The sequence below is a fragment of the Ambystoma mexicanum genome, chromosome 7p, assembly GCF_040938575.1.
Source record: "Ambystoma mexicanum isolate Mex_15411 chromosome 7p, UKY_AmexF1_1, whole genome shotgun sequence".
NCBI lineage: Eukaryota > Metazoa > Chordata > Amphibia > Caudata > Ambystomatidae > Ambystoma > Ambystoma mexicanum.
The window spans coordinates 145,392,468-145,414,412 of record NC_090939.1 but is presented as its reverse complement, the minus strand read 5'-3'; the positions used below and the strand labels follow the sequence as shown (position 1 = coordinate 145,414,412).

Here is a 21,945-nt window from a genome sequence, read left to right as displayed (position 1 = left end):
TACTGGACAAGTACAGTTTTGGCCGAGGCGTGAGCGGACAGAGTGAAACAAGGGCAGGTTTGATGAAGCGAAAGAGACCGCATTCTGAATCTGAGATTCCATATGTATGAGACTGGGGGAGAAAAGGGGTTTTGAGCAGCAAGGGGCAGAATACAGTGATCCAGAGAGGGTGCAGTTTCAACGACCATGACTTCTGTTACCAGAGTTGATCTTCAAGGATTTACAGTCCATTCAATTAATACACTGCAGATGCACCTTCCTGGAATTAATTGGCAGAAGATTCCAAGTCCATTTGGTTTGAGATTTCGGCTTCCTCTACATAAGAAAAATGCAATCTGTAAGGTTGAATTAGATCAGAGTCAACATCTTTAATAAGTTCACCTTCCCCAGTAAGGTCACGGGTAACATGGCCCATTGCCTGGTATCCTCCCATAGTCTATCGGGATGTAAGTGATTTCACTGAATTTACTTCACCTAAAGGTGAGATCTTTGAATTTATTTTCTTAGATTTGTATTTTATTATGTGGGGGGAGAACCCCCAGCACCCCTCAAATCCCCCTGCTTTATCCTATCCCCTTACCCCATCTATGTTTTAAAATGTACCCACTTACCCAACCAAATTCGAAGACCTTTTTCCCCGAAGATTTCACATTGGGTGAAAATGGTGTAGGTGAAATGCATGGGTACAAGTCTATCGATCATTGGGTCGAGGTTGCGCTCTAAAAAGGTTCCCATATCAGGTTGTACTTGCATTGCTAGGTATTTAAAGCCTTCCCTTGCCACCTGGAGGGGGCAGCCTCTCGGTATGGCCTCCATCCCTCCTTTGATTGGCTGATCACCGATTATTCCCAATTAATCATTAGCCCTCAGCACTATTGGCACTCTTCCAATAGCTCGATAGTTCTCGGACAGTGTTGCTGGGTCCGCCAGGTGCACTAGGTCATCCGCGTATAGGTCGATTCTGTCCTGCCCATACTCTCCTCCAACCAACCCCCCCACCCACTCTCACAAGCCATATGACATATGAACCCCTGGATAAACTGGTCAGTTGGTAGAAGCTGCCCCAGTGACTCTATTGCCATGAGGGAAAGCCAGGTTGACAGTGGGCACCCCGGTCGGTTGCCTCTATGCAGTGGAAATATTCAGGACCTGTTTTCATGGACTCAGACTCTGGCCGTTGGCTGTGCATAGAGCAGCTGCACCCAACACATGTATTGGGATCCCAGCCCTGAGAAAGACCCACCCGACTGAGTCAAAGGCCTGCCCTTAGTCCAGTGCTATAACCTGTCCAGTTGCTCTGAGAGCGCCATGGCATTGTGGATCCGCCGGAGGTTCATTCGGTTAGCCCTACTGTGTACAAAGCTGCACTCATCCGGGTGTATTTAGACTTTCTATCAACAACTTTTGGTCAGACCTTTTGCTCAGATTTTGGCCTCCACATTGAGTAACAGAATTGGTCAGTATGAGGAACATGCATTCGGGGGCTTGCCCTTTTTATGGATGACAAATATATTATCTAGACTAAGATCTTCAGGGAGTTGGCCCCTTCCTCTGCATTCTGCAACATCTCTAACATGGGATCTCCCACTTTATCCCAGACTTACTTCTTGAATTTGACCGGTAGCGCATTAGGGCCCAGAGATTTCCCTGCTTGCAACCCCTGGATGGCTTTCAGGAGCTCCTCCTTTATGTTTGCTCCCAGCCCCAGGCGTTCCTGTTCTCCCTTGTTAGGACTGCTTTTCTATAGTCTGGGCGTGCAGACACGGCAGCAGGATCTACTCGTAGCTACCATGATCAGTGCAGTGATCTGCTTAATTTAGTGCTCCCTATATAGTGACAGGGACACCTCTGGGGCGCTGTTGCCAAAGCAGTTCAAGGTAGCAAGGCGAGTAGTCTAGGCTAAGTCTCAAAAGGTGATGAGGTTGTAAGGGGTCCACAATGAGCACACACGGCAAAGCAGTCAAGGAACACACTTGGGCAAATGGGTATAAATAACAGTCATAAATCCCTACTAACACGTAATATTATCCCACAATACTAAAAAATAGTTACATATATAAAATTACTGGTGTATATGGCAAAATACGTATCCAACCCCTGAAAAGAAAGGTACAGGTTAGTATTAGCACTACAAAGTCCACAGAGAATAACCCCATCTTCAGAAGTCCAACTCTAAATTGTCTGGGGCCTTGTGTCCAGGGGTTCAGCAAAGTTTCCAACCGTTTGTGAAGCTGGAAAAAATCAAGGTAGGGTGTCTAGGCGCCAGTGAACAGTTCCAAGTGTCGGGGACAAGTTAATCTATCTACCAAACATGTTCCCAACGTTTGGAGTGCTTCTGTGAAACAGCGATGGCAAAGCCTAACGTCAGCAAACCTTTAAAGTGGGCTTTAGGGGGCATTTAAGTATCGCTATTACTCCTTCGTCCCGTCCTGTTTCCTCCATACTTTTGAGACATTCTGTCCATCGGGACAGGAACGGAGCACTTTTGAAGCATCAAAAATTTTATTTTGTCCTTTTTTATTTTTGCCCGGGACCACTGCGTGTGACCGTAGGCCCGCCTTCACCCTTCAGTCCTTTCCGCTGTGCGGTTGGGGTCGGATGCACTTGGATCGTAAGGAGGAATTTATTTTGTTCCCTTGTCCTTCATCTTCCTACTCCCGTTCCACGGTCTTCTTCCTCTGTCTATGCCGGAGCATCTGGGATTCGTGTCCTGTTCTTCGTGTGAACGTCATTTCGCTAGGAGGAATCCCCATTGTCTGTCTGGAGTGCTTGGGCCTGGAACATCGGTGGGACTCTTGCTTCTACTGCGACTCCCTCTCCGTCCGGGCACTCCAGTGTAGGCTCGTCACGTGGGAGGAGGTGTTCCAACAGATTCCTCCTCCACATTTACAGCAATTCATCGACAAAAAAAGGAAACGTTTGGTAAGTAGTTAGGGCACCTCGGCCAGGGGACTCCTTCCCAGGGTCTTCTGTTTCTGGGAGGGGCTCAAGTGGCTCAGGTACCAGGGTTCTCGCTGAGGTGTCTCGAAAGGGATCTAACCTGGATTCCGGAGTTTTCTGAGGCCCCCTGTCAAGGGGCTGTCAGACTGGATACTCGTGAGAGGTTTACCAAACTGGGGGATAAGGCTAAGCTCAACATTTTTGGGGCTGTTTTGACCGGGGTTAGTCCCGAGGTTTCTTAGTCTGGAACTAAACCTACCAAGCCTAGTCTCGAGGTTTCCTGTACAGTGACTAAAGGTACTGTGGTTATTCATGAGGATTCGCTTTTAGGGGCTATAATTTAAAACTGGCAAGATCAAGGGGCCTACTCCAGGGGCTCTGGCTACGAGGTGTGACCCTAAGCCTTCCGACAAACAATCTTGTGGTCGAACAGATCCTGCTGAGTGGGCATAGGAAGTCAAAGGCCCCAAGTCATCAAGTATTAGCTTGGCCGAGGTTCCCTCACTGAGGGCTAATACTTCCACAGAATCCAAGGGGCTCAAAAGCGCTCTAGATCTGCTAGTACTGGCTCTGCCGAGGTTTCCTGTCACAAGGCTAAAATGGATTAAAAAAATCCTGTGGTGAAAATGGCATCACTGAAACCTGTGACGCAGATAACCTGCGGCAGTGACAAAATGGCAGTTATACCCACGCGGTCTGAGGAGGCCATTTTGGCTAGATCTTTTCTCAACGGCTAGTGGAGAGAGGGTTTTTTTTTTAATTTTGTGGGCCGAGCTGGATTTTTCATGGACAAAAGGAATTTTTCTGCCCTCCAATGGATTAGCGTGCTCGGTTTCCGCAGCCACACACGGTCTGGCTTTCTCCTGTGTCCACTACCTTAGTTTGTGGATCTAGTTGGTGGAGTGCCATCCTGGCAACCAGCCTCTTTACAATCCTGGGGGTATGCCCCTCCAGAGCGGCCTCTACTCACTCCTCTGCCTAGACCTTCCTCTGAGGATGCGTTCTTCGGCAAGTTCCAGGCCCTTATTCACTCTGACCCGATGAAGGCATACTTTTAAGGATCTATTCAAAAAAATGTATCCTAAACATCTACAGACACAGCCTGCTCCTACTACCCAAGAGCAGGTTTCGGTAGTGCCACATCCTTCTCCACTACCACCACTGCCTCCACTTTCAACAGTGCGAAGGACACCAGCTGCGCAGACAAGTGTGCCCACAGTGTCTGAGGTACCACATGCTGCAGATCCGTTTTCTGTTCCCGCCACAACTGAGGAGGACCAAGCGGACCAGGATAGCAAAGACGTGCCCCACTCTGTCAGAGCCTTTCATGACCGGGTCGTGGATATTATGGTGTTGCTGGATATTCAAATACCCGAGCCTCCGGCTCCACAAGGTGGTGTGCTTTAAGGAGCCTTAACGCTTATGGCACAGGAGCGCACACGCCTTTTCCTTCAAAAGGATGTGCTTGCTGAAGCCCATAAGGTCTGGGAAAAACCTCAGTCCGTGCAGCACATCAATGGGAAAATTGACACTCGCTACAAACTACTCTCGTCAGAAGACCTATCATTGCATGCAAGTCCACTCCCCTCATCAACGATGATGGCAGCAGCTGCGTTCCAGTCTAAGCCGTCCTCGATGGCTGCCTCTCGTCTTGTCCAAAGAGGATAAACTTCTTGACGCCATTGGGGGGGGAAAGTATTTTCCGATTCCGGTCTTCTGCGCCAGGCGAATACCGAAGTCATCCTTGCAGTGGCAAATCTTAAGCTGTGGAAGGAGTTTTCTGAATTTCAGGAATGTATCCCTCCGGACAGGCTGGGAGATTTTAAAGAGGGCCTATCTGATGCCAGAGTACTGGTTTAAGACCTGCTGGAGGAAGGGCCTTCATGTAGAAATTTCTGCTCGGGGCCTTATGGTGGGAGTAGACCTCTCCCGCCAAGCATAGTTGTCCTGAACCTCCTTCGAGAACTTGGTAGCATGCAAAGTACTTGATCTTACCTTCAAAGGTAAAGAGCTAACCCACTCCTCCACCGATGAGGAGGCAAAATCTTTGTCGGTCCTTGCTAAAGCGGCCTATACGCGGAGGTCGGGGACCCAAACAAGCCCCTTCTCTGGTTTTAGAGGGTTCCAGGAGCGTTGAGCACACCGGGCAGAAAGTTCCTCTGGTGCACCTCGTGGCAAGCACCAAAAGCAAAGTGCTCCTCTTCGGCACAGGTGGTCTTGTCGCTGACCATCCATCCAAATGATGTTTTCCATCGGTCATACAAGACTCGGTGCGAGGATGTATATCTTTTCATCTGGAGGCGTGGCAGACCATCAGACGACCAATGGGTTTTGTCCGTCACCTGGGTGGGCTTCCGCTTGCCCCTCCCTCATACCCCATCCTCTTACCCTCCTCTTCAGCAGACTAGGTCTCCCTCCCGCAGAGCTGAGGTACAGAAACTTCTGGACCTCAGAGCAGTGGAACCTGCTCCCCTGTGGGAGCAAGGGGGGACTATTACACTTGTCTGTTTACAGTACCCAACCAGGCTGGCTATCGCACTCTCCTCGACCTCTCCAATTTCAATCTTTTTCTTCCCCAAGAGAAATTCATTATGATCACGCCCAGTCAGCTAAGGTCCTCTCTCCGTAAGGGCGATTGGCTCAGTGTGGTAGATCTTCTGGACCGCTTACATGTACATCCTGATCTGGGGCCCACATCGGAAATACCTTCGATTTCCCGTGGGAACGGAGCACTTCCAGTATAATGTACTGCCATTTGGTCTCGGCTCGGCACCGCGTGTCATCACAAAGATGATGGCTGTTATTGCAGCACTCCTCAGACTGCAGGGAGTTCATGTCTATCCATATTTGAACGATTGGCTTCTGCTGAGTCCTTGTCCACGGGCCGCAACAGCCAGTCTTCAGTCACTCCTCAAGCTCCTGTTCCAACTGGGACTGTCAGTAAACTGGTGGAAATCGTCTGACGGTTGCACAAGCCCTGATTATTTTTATTTTTTTCTGGGCTTTCGTTGGGATATTGCCATTGCCAGAGTGTTCCTGACGGAGGACAGAATTGTGGATTTATCGGCCACATGCCATTTTCTTTCCTAAATTCCTCCCACATGTCGGCCTGTTGGTTCCAGAGACTCCTGGGCCTGATGGCTTCTTGCGCGTTAGCCCTACCTCTTGCTAGACTACAAATGAGGCGCACACAGCTTGCGCTTTGGGGCTGCTGGTCACAAGCTGTTGCCCCGGACTCTAAAATGATTCTGATGCCATCCTCCATGACGGCGGATCTTTCATGGTGGTCAACCACCAGCAACCTTTTAGTGGGAACTTGCTTCCAGGTGCCCTGCCCACAGATTACGGTTACAAAAGACTCCTCCCTCTTTGGGAGGGGAGCAACACTGGGTCACCTCGAGGTGTACGATCTGTGGACGCCCCTGGACAGAATGTCTGTCTCATATCAACTACCTAGAACTCTTGGCAATCATTCTGACAATTAAGGCTTTCCAGCCTTCTATCATTTACAGAGTGGTGTGAATTTACACAGATACTTCTGTAGCTATGTTCTACATCAACAAGCAAGGGGGCACCAGGCTCCTCCCCTGGTGGAGCTAGCTATTCAGAATTGGGCAGTCCAACACAATGTCTGGCTACAGGCCGTGCACATTCCGGGTCAGATCAATATTGCAGCAGATTCCATGAGTTGGCAGTCTGTGGCAAATTGTGAATGGGAAATGAACAGCCATGTTCTTACCAAACTTTTCCGTCAATGGGGTACTCCAACGTGGACCTCCTTTGCGACCGCAACAAACTGGAAACTGCCACTCTATGCTTCCAGGGACTGTCTTGGAGCATCTGCCTTGGGGGATGCCCTCGAGATTCCTTGGGACAACATGAAGGCTTATGCCTTCCCGCCTTTGCCGTTGATTGATTGGTTGCTCTGTAAACTCGGGAGTGCCTCCAACTGCACTCTCCTCTTCATAGCTCCTTTGTGGCCAGCCAGGTTCTGGTGTTTGGAGAAGCAGCACCTATTGATATGTGATTCGATCAGGTTGCTGCAGATTCCTGACTTTCTTTACCAGAGCAATCAGCAGGTTTGGAGCCCTCCCCACAACCGTTCAGCTTGGCGGCCTGGTACCCTAGTTCAGGTCCTTGGCGCAGTTTAATCTTTCAGAGGATAATATGCGAATAATTCAAGTGGCACGTAAGCCTTCTACGAGGGCTCGGTACAAAAGTAAATGGCTTTGATTTGGTCATTGGTGTCCAGCTAAACAGCTTGATCCTCGACTGGCTTCTCTGGCATTCCCTTGTTATCGTGCAGAGCATATCTATCAGCAATTGCAGCTTATCTGACAGTTGCTCTTTTTTTCACTGGCAAACCCGTAATCAAGAGGCATTTTGCAGGTCTACTCTGCCGGTCAGGCCTCCTCACCCGAAATGGGATCTGAATGTGGTCCTCAACGCTTTGTCACAAGCCATTTGAACCTATGGCCACTACCGAGCTAAAGTTACTTTCTTGGAAAGTGGCCTTCTTGATTGCGGTAACATCTGCGAGAAGAATAAGTGAGCTTCAAGCTCTCTGTTGAACATCTGTTCCTAACTTTCCACAAGGATAAGGTTGTGCGTCTCATTCATCCTGCTTTTCTTTCAAAAATGGTCCGAGTTCCACATCAATCAATATCCTTACCGGTTTTCTTTCTGAATCCGGTCTCTGATGCAGAGGGTTCTACATAACTTAGACGTCAGACGAGATCTGAAGTTTTACCTTGCGAAGAACAAGCAAACGTTCTTTGCAACTGTCTGTTTTGGTGACCCAAAAGAGAAACCTGCTTCAAAAGCATCCATCTCACGCTGGATGACTTCATGCATTTCGGAGGCTTACACAATTCAAGGCCTTCAGCCCCCAAAGGGCGTTCAGCACATTTGGTCCGTGGCAAAGCAGCCGCTGTTGCCTTCCAGAAATAAGTCCGTTGGGAGTCCATAGTCAAAGCTGCTACTTGGGAATCTCCTTTGGATTTTTGCAGACACTGTTGTCTTGTCCTGAGCCCCCGGGCTGATATGCAGTTTGGCTGGGCAGTTCTTGAGAACCTGTTCCAGTAAGGGCAGTTTCATCCTCCCGTTTGTTGCTCCGTGCTTGGGAATCTCCCAAAAGTATCAAGGAAAGGGGACGGGACATAGAAGTATATCAAAGTCACTCGCCGTAGTGACTACCATACTCCTACCTAGCCCATAGTCCCCTTTCCTCCGTACGCCTTCCCGCCGTCCCCTCTAAGTAGCCTCTATTTTGCTATTGGTCTTTCGACTTTGGGGATGGAAAAGGACTGAAGGGTGATGTGCTGGGCGGAGCTCAGGAAGGCGGGTTTATGTTCACGTGCGGTGGACCCACGTGAAAATCAATTTTTCATGCTTCAAAAGTGCTTCGGTCCAGTCCCGATTGACGGAATGTCCCAAAAGTATGGAGGAAATGAGACTATGGACTAGGAGTAAGGTAGTCACTACGGTTAGTAACTTTCATAGACTTCTACATCCCATCCCCGTTCCTTCATACTTTTGGGAGATTCCCAAGCATTGACCAGCGATTCGTCACAAGATTACTTGGCAGGTCAGTTGAAGGTTTGAGGTCGCCTTTCCCGCGGCCAGCCTCCACCCTTGATCCACAGGGTTTGCAGGTTCGAGCAGATCTCCGTTCAGTGTCTGATGCTGGTGCAAGATTACACAAACCTTTTCATATTTGAATACCCACAAAAGCCAAATAAATTCATAGATTTTCTGGTGGTGGGGGGGGTCAAAGGAAGGAAAAATCGGTCTCAACTCAGTGGTTTATTTTTATCAATATTGGTTTATCAAAGTAAAGGAAAAACACTGTTATTTGTCCTACCAACATGTATCTGTGCTCACATGTTTGTTAAATTGTATCATTGTCAAAAAAAGAAAAACCTGTTATTTGTTGCACTATTTATCCAGGCAAAGTGACTGGACTGTATCTATTCATATGTTCAGAATAGTGAATTGATAAGTGTCCATGGGTTTTTCCTTTACTTTGATAAACCAATCTATGAATTTATTTGGGCTTTTGTAGGTATTCAAATATGAAAGTGTGTGTAATCGCTCAACCTGATTAATGTGTTTGTTATAAGTGTAGACCCACCTGGATAAATCGGGGCCTAGCAAGGAGCCCTTTTATTACCTGATGCTGGTTCAAGACTCAGTGGAAGATTGCAGCAACACTCCATGCATGGCCTCTCTCAGGATAGAAATGGTGGCAGGTAAGCAATTTCGGATGTCGAATTCACTTGCTGTGGTCAGACCTTCCCTCCTATCTCAGTCCTTCTTGATGCTAGGACCATGGAAATTCGCAGAGGTAGGTCTTGTTGCTCAAGGCGAGGATCCCCCAAGTTCCATGCATGTTACCTCCACTCAAAGGGGGGCCTTCACAGGACTGCTGGAGATCTTCCACAGGAGAGGGCTCTACTAGGGCAGCAGCAGAAGTTGGTCCCCAAGCCTTGTTCTGACTGGTCTACGGTCTCCTCGCAAGTCTTGTAGCTGGACAGTAGCCTTGGCTCCTTCAGTTTCTTCCAGGATCTCTTCAGAGTGGGTGCAGGGGTCCTCCTATTATCCAAAAAGCCTCAAGTAGCCGCCAAAAGCCTCTGCTTTCCTGATCTCTGGAAGTCCATCTAAGGGTTTTCCTTGCCTCACAGGCCAGGAAGAAGGCTAAGAGACGAGAGGGCCAAAGGACTAGCAAAAAAATCTCGTGGCATGGCCAAGTTTGACCACTAGCCACAGTTGGTAGCCAAGCGCGGTAAGGCTAAAACGAAATGCACCACAAAATGGTAAAATAAAAACACTGCTGCCACCAGCTTGTCCATCAGCCAAGCTAGAGTAACCAAAAACCCTCTGAGTATTATTTTTTTAAAAAAAAGAAAAAACTGTACTGCATTGTAAGATGCATTGTACAATGATAAAAAGTTAAGAGTGATAACGAGTTACTGAAAGTAGTAAAAAAGTTTCTCCAGCATTGGATCTTTCCTGGATTCACATGCTGTGAATATTTCCCATTGTCGGGCTGGGAAACCTCTAACTTTAACCTAGAGTTTTCCTATGGAAAACTACGACACCTTAGTCTCCTATCAACGTCCTTTTTTTGGTGCTTTAGGCTACACCAATAGGACATTGGTATAAATAGCTGCGCCCCTGCGGCTTCCCTTCAGATTTCAACTGTCTCTGAACCTTTGGGAATCACCTTGTGTCTACTCTTCTTGTTCTACGCGTGCTTTTCGTACTAGGCAATAATGTCATCTGTGGCCCAGAAAAAATAGCTGTTTAGGCCTTGTGCAACCTGCGGCCTAAAGGAGGTCTTCGAGGGGGACAGCCATGCAGATTGCTTGTATCGTCTATAGCCCAATCATATGGCGGACGCCTTTCAGATCTGTCGTGGGTTTTCTCAGAAAACACTGAAAGGCCGCACCCGCCGGCTGATTTGTTGGCTCAACGAGGGCACTTACCCGGGTTTTGAGGTTTCGTCCTGGGGAAGCAAGTCCTCGGCTCCGGCGGAGAAGGAGTCTACGCAGCGGAGGGCGGTGTCTGCGGATCCCCCCCCACCAAGAAGCAACGCACAGAGGTGCCAGCATCGGAGGTGGGTAAAGGTGGTTCCTCTGAATCCATGTTGCATCGGCCCAAAGGGGCAAGTAGCTCTTCGCTGTCCAAGTCGGCGAGACTGGACAAGTCCAAAGGGTTGAGTGAAGTCGCAGAAGTCTGCGTCGGTGGAGAGCGAGAAAACGAGGGTCCTCCTCGAAGCACTTGTCTAAGGACCAGCATAGGTCCCCTTCCAGCCGGGACGCGTCCTAACACTGTTCCGGCACTACGACCATGCGGCCTGCGTCTCTGCAGAATGCCAAGCCTGTGGAGGCCTTGGTACCAATGTCTAGGTCGTCAAAGGAGGTTCCGTCGTCGCCGATTGTGGTACAATCCTCACTCCCTTCGTTGACTGGGGGGGTGGTCATCGGCTCAGTCTATGAGCGTGACCGTCAGTGGGCCGCAATTGCTGTTGACGACACAGTTGCAGACGGGAGATCCGTGGCAGTCTGGGGCCGGCTTTGGGCCGCTGCTCCCGGTGGGCATTCTTACCCGGTGGGCATTCCTAAACGGGATTCAGCTCCATATTCGGTGTCCTCTGGTCTGGAGGAGGAGCATGAACCAGGTTGCGGGGGTGTTAACAGTAGGCGAGACATGGGATGGGTGTTAAACAAAACTTACTTTATTCTGATTCTTACAATTGCCTCTGGTCTCCTCAAAGGAACGAAAAACAAAATGGTATTAATGTGCTGCTGGTAACGTGACGGAGCAGATCTGTCTGGCAATATTCTGCTCTGGTTTTCCGCTGTTTTGGCATACGGTTTTCCTCTTTCACAGGATCTCAGCTTCCTAATATGCCCAGTGAAAACCTGTATCTTCTCTCCACTCTCCCGCATCCGTCGCTGCTGGTTCCTTCTGGAAATGGAGAATAAACTCTCATCATTCTCCGCTGCTTTTACCAACCCAGCCGCCCCTCCCCTTCCATTCTCCGGTGTTTTCAATTCCTGCGGCCAGTGCTCCAAATAAGATTTTGCGGTGGGAGTATTCTACTCCCTATTTTTAAACTTTGAGAGTAAATTTGATTTTAAGAGAGTAAAAATGACTTTTCCCCTTTGCAAGAGAGTAAAATGTATGTGACATCCAGCCGACGTGTGCAAAAACTGTATGGAAATCATTACTATGTGGCAGCTTTCTGCATTGTGACAGAATACACCTTTCATTATTTCTCTAAGGTCTGGCCATTTGACCTTCCCTGTGTATATATTTAAATGTTCAAATCACAAAAACCTAGCCAATTATATAGTAAAGCATACAGGAATTTGTATTGTGTGTTGTGAGGTTCGATAGCAGAATTGTCTTTTGATGTTTAATGAAAGTCCTCATTTCCTGGATCTATTACTACCTAATGGTATGCCAATGATATGATACAACAGTGCAGAGAGGCAAGGGCTCCATGCTAAATTCTATATCTAATCTAATGGCCAAGTTGTTATTTATATAGCGCTTTTGGCAAAGGGATTTACATAGAACATATTTATCACCAAACCAAAGTCGGTACTCCTTTATCAACCTCGAAAGGCTGAGTTGGACTTGCCGGGATTTGGACCTGCAACCTACAGATCACGCACAGTTTGGAGCAACAAGTGCTGAACCAGCTGAGCTATCTTATTGACTAACATTCATCAGAGGTCGGTTAACTGAGTACCGACTGAGGTATACTAATCACAGTACCTAGATGTTGGATGAACCATGTATGAAGCTACACAACCTATCTGGATTATCACAGGGACAGGTTTTGCTGAGTTTCTATTTCAATTACCAATGTAACTTTAATTTGTTTTCGTACAGCGCTTCCACTTCCTGGAGAGTCAGGTTTTGGATGTTTTAATTGTAGGCTTGAAGATTTGAGACTAGAACACCTGTGATTGTCATTACACCAATCAGTCATCCTTGAGCATAGACTCTGCTACCACTGACCATTTGTAGTAAAGTGCCCTATTGATGGCAAAGTTGAACGGATGTGAACTCATCATTTTACACACTGTTTTTATAATTAGGGTGTACATTAAATTATACGTGTAAAAGTGATCTCAATTGCAACTTAGTTTACCATCTTATTAATTATACAATCCTAAAATTCTAGGAAAATATGCAGTGCTTCTGAAGCTGAATGGAAAGAAACCTTTCTTTTATCACAGTGTGCAGTTTAATTTTTTGAAAGGCTTCAGAGAAATACATTCTGTATCAGAGGTGGCATGCAATTGCATCCATGTAGATAAAAATCAAAAGAAGCCTTCTGGTTTCTGTCAAGTAACCTGACCTCTGCACTGCCCTCTGCTCTAAACCTGTGTGTAAATGTACACAGGAAAATAATAAAGCTGGCGTATTTACAAGATTTTCATGCATAAAAAGGCCTGGTACGCACTTTATCTGGAGGCATGCCTGCAGATGTTCCTTCTCGAGCCCCACCCTTTCCCGCCCGTTATCCCGAAGTAGGTTTTCCCACTTTCTCCACATAGTCTGCTTACCCCAACCCTCTGTCTGTGCGTCTCTGCCACCCCTGGCATAAGGTAGGTGTCTATTATGAGAAACAAACTTGGTCTTGGACTTGTTAATATGCGTGTTTTGTATCTGTGTAAGTGGCGCTGCCCTATGGGACACGTAGTCCCCAGCTCACGGGAACAAGCAAATACTTGAGGTGTAGTGGAGAACTGTTTAGCCGGTTGTGTGGGTGCTACATTTTCTGCACATATGGGAAAGGGATCTGACTGTCACCTTGTCACTGCGCCCTCCTCTGTGACCCCGCTCTGTTGCTGTATGGTTGACTTTTGGGTACGTCTGTTGAGAGACGGTACCTGGGACTCTAGGTTGATTATGTTACCATCTGTTGCAGTCATTGGCATTTCTGGTTCGGGATACGTTATATTTCCGGGACGCCTCAGCCTTACAGGGAGGCAGGTCCGTCTGCGTCTAGTGGGGTTGGGGCGCCCCGCGCCCTGTACCCGTTGGTAAATCCACTCTCTCTGCTGTCCATGCAGGTGTTAAGTACGCTCCAGTCGCTGTTGGGATAATTGGATGCAAGACTTCAGTGGCTCCAGTGGTGCGTAGTGTGCCTGTTGAGGCCCCTCGCCCGAGTCTCCCCAGGAATTCGCCTCCGGTGCGGCTGCCATTGCCGGTGGGGTTGTGCATTCCACGAAGTAATCCAGAGTAAGGGGAGCTGGTCGATTCGGAGGGTGGGCCTCGTGACCCACTGTCAACAGTGTCCTCGTCGCCCAGGATAGAAGCTACCCGGGATACCGACCAAGAGGTGGAACCGCCTAGTAGCCCAGCTCCGCTGTCTCCATCTGATATTGGGACTTTTCGTGCTATGATGGCAAAGGCGTGCCAAGAATTTGGACTTGCTCCTGAGGAGGAGTGAAAGGACGGTTTTCTCTTCAGTCACATGGGGAAGCGACAGAAGACTTCTCGGTCCCCATTTTGGACCATGTGTGGCAGGAGGGCCTGCACACGATGCGCCATCGTTTTTCGGAACCAGTCGTGAAGGGGCTTCTGGATAAAAAGTTTAAGGCACCCCCAGGTGCCTCAAATTTCAGCACACGCCGGAGTCGGTCGTTTGCGGGGTCTGCTAGTCGGAAGGCGAGGAGCCAGCACAAATTGTTACTTGGCATTTATATAGTGCCTTATGTATCATTGGTATGACCTCAAAGCGCTGGTAGGTTGAACGCCCTCGGGAACCGCAGTTCAAGTCTGAGCGAGTGACGTACGGTGTGTGCAGCTGGTGTTTGTTGTATGATAGCTGCTTCTTAGCGGCAGGTGTGGTGCTGAGGAAATCAGTTGGATGTGTTCAGTCTGGAGGGTGGACACCCAGACCGAGTTCTGGCTGCGGTAGGCCTGAGGAGACGCCTAAACCAGCCGGTATGTGCTCAGCTAGCTGTGTTTTAATTAGGATGATGTGTTCGTGGGTCATGTTAGTATGAAAACAGCTATGCGGAATGTGTCCTAGCATAGCTGTGTGCTAGTTGAATGATGGTGTATAGGAGAAAGTAAGCGTAGTAGTTTGATATGGTGGTTATAAGCAAAGCGCCTGCGACCAAGCATGAGAGCAGGATAGGGGCTGTACCTAGCGGCATATGTATATAAAGCGACGGGATGCTGGATTGCATTCTGGTATTTGTAGTCTCCCAATCAAGAAGAGGAACATAATGCCACAATTGAACTATTTTTGCCCAACCTGTTTCTATAAGGATTTATAATGTTCATGGCCAAACATGGGGGGGGTGGGGGGCACATGGACAAACTATGAGCAGGCAAGCCATTCATTTAGATTTACCCAGATGTTGCAATCCTGGAGATGTTGTTTTCCCCTCATTGTGGCCATGTGTGTTTTTTGGGCATAAGTAGAAGATGCATGTGAGTGGATACACTTCTTTCAGAGGGTGGCTGCTACCCTGCATGGGTATTTTTGTGCCCAGCAAACTTGCTTCGGTGTTCGGCTATAGGGATTTCACCAAGATTCACTATAGACTTTTGGGATTAAAAGGTTACCTTTTACACTTTGCCAGCATATTTACTGGGAAATCTCCACTCTTAGGTAGGTCATGGTGGTGTTTAATGTTTAAGTGCCAGTGCTCTTGCACTTTCTTCTAAGGGGAAAGGTCAATTGAATCAAACCTGTGTATTTCACCTTGAGATATGTACACTTACTGTGCGAATATTCATAGGTACCAGCTTTTGATTTTTGCTATAGGGCCAGAAGTTCCCACACCGAGTGATGCGAGGAAGCCGTATCATCCCATAGTCAAAACACCACATTTTACAGCACATTTTGTAGTAGCATTGGGAAAAAAGCCATATGATTTACAGGAAGATATAAACATAACATATCAGCAACAGTCACCTAACCTGCTCAGTTGCCGTTGCAACATTCTGTTATGGGATTTCCCTGCTTCCCCTTTCAGTTAATGCACCCCACCAGTTGTGGCCTGCTCATCCCCTCCAATGAAGGCTCAGGGGGTACATTGATGAGGCTCGTTTCTCATTGCGTCTGCTGATGTCATGATGTCAAGTGTTACGCCCATGGACAGTGAGGCCAGAAAACAAGATGCTTTCAGGAAGAAAGTCCTCACGGTGGGCGCTACGACAGTGAAGGCGGTAAATTCCTTGGCCATTATGGCCTGTTATGACGGGGAGATGTGGCACCGGTTGGCCCCGGTCTCATCTCCCGCAACAACAACGCAAAGAGGCTATGCTGCTGTTATGAGAGGGGAAAAGGGCCTCCAACCACAGCATCAACATTGCAGTGGACTTGGCGGAGTCGGGCCTCAAGTAAATATATAATGGTGTGCTCCGGAGGCAGACGTGGCTGCGCTGCACTGACTTTCGTCCAGAGGTCCAGCATAAAGTAGCGGATATGCCCTGTGAGGTGGAGCAGCTTTTTGGTGAAAAAATCGATGAGGCGCTAAAGGGAATGAAGTAAGACACTGAGACAGCGTATTCCCTGGGGGCTCTGCAAACGGGCCGTTATTTTCGCCCCTTTCGGGTGTTTCAAAGGGCCTCTGGTAATGCCAGATTTGTGGCTTCCCGCAACCAAGGTTACAGTCGCCCCAGGTATTCTTCCCAAGGCTTGAGGCGCTCGTTCCAGTCGGCGCAGAAAGGCAAGGATTATCGGGCGCAGCATAGGAAGGGTCCTGCCGCCTCAGCTGCTAAGGGGCGGCAGGCTAAGTGTCACCAATGACTGCCATGTGGGCAGTTAACTTGGGGGGGCGGTGGAGGGGGGCCGGAGTGTCACGACACGTTGACTAGTGAAATCTTATTACTACGGACCGCTGGGTACTGGATACGGTACGTCTCGCCCATTCGTTGAGTTTCGGCATCTTCAACTCCCAATTCCCCAGGTGCACATGGTGCAGCCGCACCTGCCTGTCTTGTGGCAGGAGGTAGAACTCATGTTGCCGAAAGGGGCGATGGAACCAGTCCTGGTGTTGGAAAGGGGCCAGTGTGTGTACTCCCAGTATTTTGTCATTTAAAAAGCCCAATGGAAAGTGGAGGCCTATTCTGGATCTTTGGCTGTTGAACAAGAATCTGCAACGCCTCAAGTTCAAGATGCTTACGCTGCAGGATGTGATCCGGGCGGTGCAACTGGGAGAGTTCCTGGCATTGTTCGATTTGGAGGATGCTTACTTCCATATCCCAATGAGGCCAAACCGTCGTAAGTTCCTGCTCTTTCTAGTTGGGGACGATCCTTACCAGTTCCATGTCCTCCCGTTTGGGCTGAAGTCTGCACCCAGAATGTTCACAAAATGCCTAGCTCCAGTCGCTACCTCCCTCCGCAGGGGGGGAACATCATGTGTACCCGTATCTGGACCACTGGTTGGTACAGGGGCTGTCGCCGGAAAGGGCGTTTGAGTCTCTGTAGGCGTCCATGCACCTGTTACAGCGGCTGGGGTTTGCAGTCAACTTTGCAAAATCCTTTCTGACGCCATCCAGGGAGTTGGTTTTTCTCGGTGCTCAGTTTCTCACACAGGACAATCTGGTTAAGCCTTTGGACGAGAGAGTGGTGAAGTTGCAGTCCAGAGCGGCCGAATGGGGCCAAGGAACTGTGGTCTTGGTTCGCAGTTGCATGTTGCTGCTTGCATTCCGCTTATCCCAAATTGTCGCTTGTTCATGCGGCCGGTGCAGGAATTTCTCGCAGACAGGTGGTTGCAGAGTTGCGGGTTATGGTTGGAAAAGGTGGTCATCTCCCGGGGACTGGTGGACAAACAATCTTGTACGGGACATGCCCCTGCTGGAGCTGTACTTTCAGTTCATGATAGTGGTGGACGCCTCCCAGGTGGGTTGGGGGGCGTAACTCAACCAGTCGCAGGTCCAGGGCCTGTGGTCTCGGGAGGAGGCATTAATGTACATCAACGTACAGGAGTTGAGAGCAGTGCACTGGGCCCTGAATTACTTTCTAGTGTTGACAGACAATACCACCACAATGTTCTATTTGAGGAAGCAGGGGGGGGGGGGGGCATGCATTCTAGGCTCCTGTCCAGGGAGGCCCAGGAGGTGTGGCATTGGGCCATTGCTCGGGGAATTCACATTACTGCTTACCGTCTGCCGGGGGTCCAGAATGTGCAGGCAGGGGCTCTCCGCAGAGACAGGGAGAAGTTGCACAAGTGGACGCTGAAGAAAGAGCAGGTGACAAAGATCTTCAGGAAGTTGGGATTACACCCCCCCCCACCCCCCACCTGTCGCAACTTGTTTGCCAAGCCAGAGAACAGGCAGTGCCCATTGTTTGCCAGCAGAGTGGCTCATCCAGAATCAAAAGACGTGTTTGGGTATTAGTTTCCGCTCGTTTGGCGGATAATCCATGGGTGCGCAAATACCTGTGCAAAGTGATCTTAGTCTCCCCATTCTGGCCCAGACAGACGTGGTTCTCAGATCTCCTTCATCTAGCAGTGGGGTCAGAACAGGATCTGCTGTCGCAGGACGAAGGGAGAGTGTGGAATCCCGATCCGGCATCTCACAGCCTGGCTGCATGGGTCCTGATCACTTGGAGTTCGGTCATCTAGGTATCTCGCAGGAGTTTTGTCGGATCCTGGATGCGGCAAGCGCGCCTTCCACTAATATCTCTTACAGTAGAAAATGGGCAAGAATCAGCAGCCGGGCTTGCAGCCATTGGAGGTGTCCCCAGCCCAGGTTCTTCCATACCTGCTGCATCTGGCGCAGGGGGGCCTGGCGTTGTCTTCACTCATTTTAGTGGCCATTTCCAGATTCACCCGACGGCGCAATGCTACTCCTCTCTTTAGTGACAGATTGGTTAAGCATTTTCTGAAAGGTCTTTTTCAGACATTTCCCCCGGAGAAAAGGTTTGCTCTGGTATGGAGTCTGTGTGGTTCTCGCTGCTCTCATGAAACCGCTGTTTGAGCCCATGTCGACGGCGTCCTTGAAATTCCTCTTGTGGAATGTCTCATTTCTATTGGAAATCGCATCTGCCAGAAGGATTTCGGAGCTTCAGGCGCTGGTCATTGACCCGCCGTACCTGCAATTCATGAGAGACCAGGTTCTCCTGTCTACTAATCCCGCACCTCATACCAAAAGTGCCTTCGGCGTTTCACAAACGCGTACAATTGCCTTGCCCTCGTTCTTCGCTAAATCGACCATGCCGGCGGAAAGAGCCCTGCATTCCCTGGACGTCAAGAGGGCGCTGAAGTTTTATCTGGCCCGTACTCAGGACTTCATGCAATTGAAACAGCTGTTTGTGGCGTTTGGTCCTTCCAGCAAGGGAAGATCCATTTCCAAGCAAGGACTTTCCCATTCGGTCTCGTCCACAATTTCGTTTTTTTCACGGAAAGGCTGGCAAGCCCTTGAGAGGCAATCCTAAGGCCCATTCTACAAGGTCCACGGTGTCGTCTGCTCCGCTCTGGGCTGGAATCCCGCTCACTGACATTTGCCAGGCAGCTTCTTGGGCGGTGTCGCGTATCCTCACCAGACCACCTGGGTCAGCAACATGTGGAAGATGTGCAGGTGGGACGGGCAGTCCTTCAACGCCTGTTTCAATAAGGTAAGCCCTGCAATTTTCGGGGTTGGATGTTATTCATTATGTTCGTGGTTATGGCCTGGAGGCATGGTGTTGGTTTGCCTGTCATGCACCTCCAGTGGTTGGCCATACTGCTATGTAATCTATTCACAGCATGTGAATCCATGAAAGATCCAATGCTGGAGAAGGGAGTAGTTTCTTACTTGTAACTCCATTTCTCCAGCATTGGTATCTTTCATGGATTCACATGCGCCCGCTGGCCTCACCCTGCAGGCAAACCGTGATTCGGGTTCCCTCTACTTTGGGGGTTAAAATCTGAAGGGAAGCGGCAGGGGCAGGGCTGTATATACCAGACACCCTATTGGTGTAGCCTAAAGCACCCAAAAAGGACATTGATGGGACACTAAGGTGGCCTCGTTTTCCATAGGAAAATGCTAGGTTAAAGTTACATAGGTTTCCCAGCCTGATGGGAAATATTCACAGCATGTGAATCCATGAGACACCAATGCTGGAGAAATGGAGTTACAGGTAAGAAACTACTCCCAACTTGACTAAGGGAAACTGTTTCCCAGTAATGACAGCCTGAACATGTCAGTTTCCCCATACCAGATGATGAGCAAACGCCAGTGTAGTGAAGCTTAAGACATTCACTGCACTGTAAAAAGAAGAGCTCAGATAGATAAAAAAAAATAAAAGCAAAAGGTTTGGGGGTCCATAGAAATGGAAGGAACGGTGCAGTAAAGGGGAATCTTTTTTAACATCCCAGACATGCCAGGTCTATTGCCGGGGTCGAGGGACCCCGGATTTCCACCGATAGACTTTGATAATGGGCTTCAAAAGCTTGGTCAATGGCTCCCCTTTTGTGTGCTCCGCTCCTTTCCTGTCCTATATAGCTCGGACCCATCTCGCCCCTTCCTCTTTTCTCTAACCACTCAAGCATATGTCCCCTTTTGTCTCCCAAATCGTACACCTGGGCCCGCTTATCCAGGTGTGCCTGCTGGCTTCGTCCGTCGCCACTTCCTTATACTCCCTTTCGGCTCTGGCCAGTGCCTGTCTGGTTTCTTCCAGTGGTGCTAGGGTATCCTGCTTCTCCACCTCCTGCTCCCGCATCTTTTTCCTGCAATTTGGCCCGCCTCTCCGTTTCCTGGGCCTTATTGCACATCTTGCCATCCCCCTTATCACTGCCTTATACACTTCCCATAAAACGCGGGAGATTACTCTGGATGCCTTCTTTATATTCTGTGCTTTTTAACGCAGTGACAGACTAGGGAGATCGCGACATAAAAAGCTTTTCCATCTGCCAGTGCTTTTTGACAAAAACCTGCTAGGAATGCCAAAGCAGTTTGGTGGCATGGTTATGATATATGATAGGTTATTTATAACGCGCTTAATACCCAAAGGATTCTAAGCGCGGACCCGGGGTTCGAACCTGTGGTGCTTCGTGTCGTCTTGCTTCCAAGCCAAGCATGTTGCCCCTGAGCTAGCCTCCCGAGACTTGCATGGTTGGATGAGGATGCCGGGGCCTCTGACTTGACCCCGGTCTGCAGTCCTGCCTCTGCCAGATGCCGCATGCCCTTGGAACGCGCACTCTAAGAGGTAGAGGTCCCACGAGGAACCTTCCCTGGGGAAGAAACTCAATGAAAGACTGGTCTAATAGCCGAGTTGCTCAGTCTACCTAGTCGACGACTCAATCAATGCCTGCTTAGTCATCAACCACCTTGTGTATGCCTACGGCCGCCTCATCTGCAGTTGTGGTGCATGAAAGTCCATCAATTCTTCAGAAAAGCAGTGGTCATCAAAAACGAAGTCTACTGCTACGACTCGGTTGCTGACTCGTCCCCAAAGTCATCGACGACTACCAATAAGCACCAAAGCCTTTGTAGACGACGCATCTCATCAGCGATTCTGTCTACACCATCCGCTTTGTCCACGACTACCGTCTTGGCATGCAAGACCATTCTACTTCGTCAGCCAGTTCTATGGCCAAGATATGCTTGCCAAGGAGACAGTTGTTTGCACCATTGATTGCCCGGGTCCAGGGACCCGTAATATACATATTCTCAAAAGGAGTTTGCATTGACTGGGAGATGCCATCTGCTTTGACTTTTCTGCCAAGAGACACGCAGCATCAGACCTGGTTCACTCTGGCCCCTTATGCTCCGCCTATGACTACCTACCAACCCTCTGCTCCACCTGAACAATTGCTTCAACAGGGTGAATGTTCGGATGCTGAGCCCCTGAATGCTTTATCTCTGCCCATGAGGAAGTGCATGAAACATGTCTGTACCACTCTCTCGTAATCAAACTCTTCAGCCAGTAGCGCCGGCAGCCCCACTAGGTACTCCCCCTGCAGCCAGGTATCTTTCACTGGATATACCGTCCACCTTGCAAACCATGGTGTCAGAACTCCAGGAACGATTTCCTCCTCTTCCTCCAGGTTTAACTTGGGATTTCCCTTCAAGAGAGGGTTTGGCCCCACTTCGGTGTCGGTGAGGATAGTATTGACTGGAGGGAACTGTGGCAAAGGTCTATATGGCTGACTATGATCTAATGCACAAGTCCACAGACACTCATACTGTAGATGAGTTTGATAACCTTGGCAGATCTACTGGCTTACCATAGCCTGGGACAAGAGACTTAACTCTGAATTAAATTTTGCCTTTTTCACGCCCTGGTGACTCGTGCAGCAAACTAATCGAAAGTATTCTTTTCCAGAGGCACGAACCTTCCAGAAAGTCTGTAGTCTCCATCTCCATGTTTGAAGATATCTGGGAGGATGGTCTTCTGATCATGAAGAACCCCTTTTCAGCGCCTCCTAAAAGAGACCGCCTGCAGAAAAAGTAAAATGTAACAGATTCAGCTCCATGAACCCTACCAATACTCTGTAGTCTCTGTAGGTGCACGAAAACGACTGCCAACCCCTCCTC

General features: G+C 49.1%; 1 protein-coding gene across 2 annotated transcripts in view; it reads left to right on the top strand.

The window, feature by feature from the left end:
* The window catches only part of MPZL1 (myelin protein zero like 1), a 356,406-nt gene that overhangs the window by 82,282 nt on the left and 252,179 nt on the right, over nt 1–21,945 (top strand). The gene's annotated exons all lie outside the window — the stretch shown is intronic.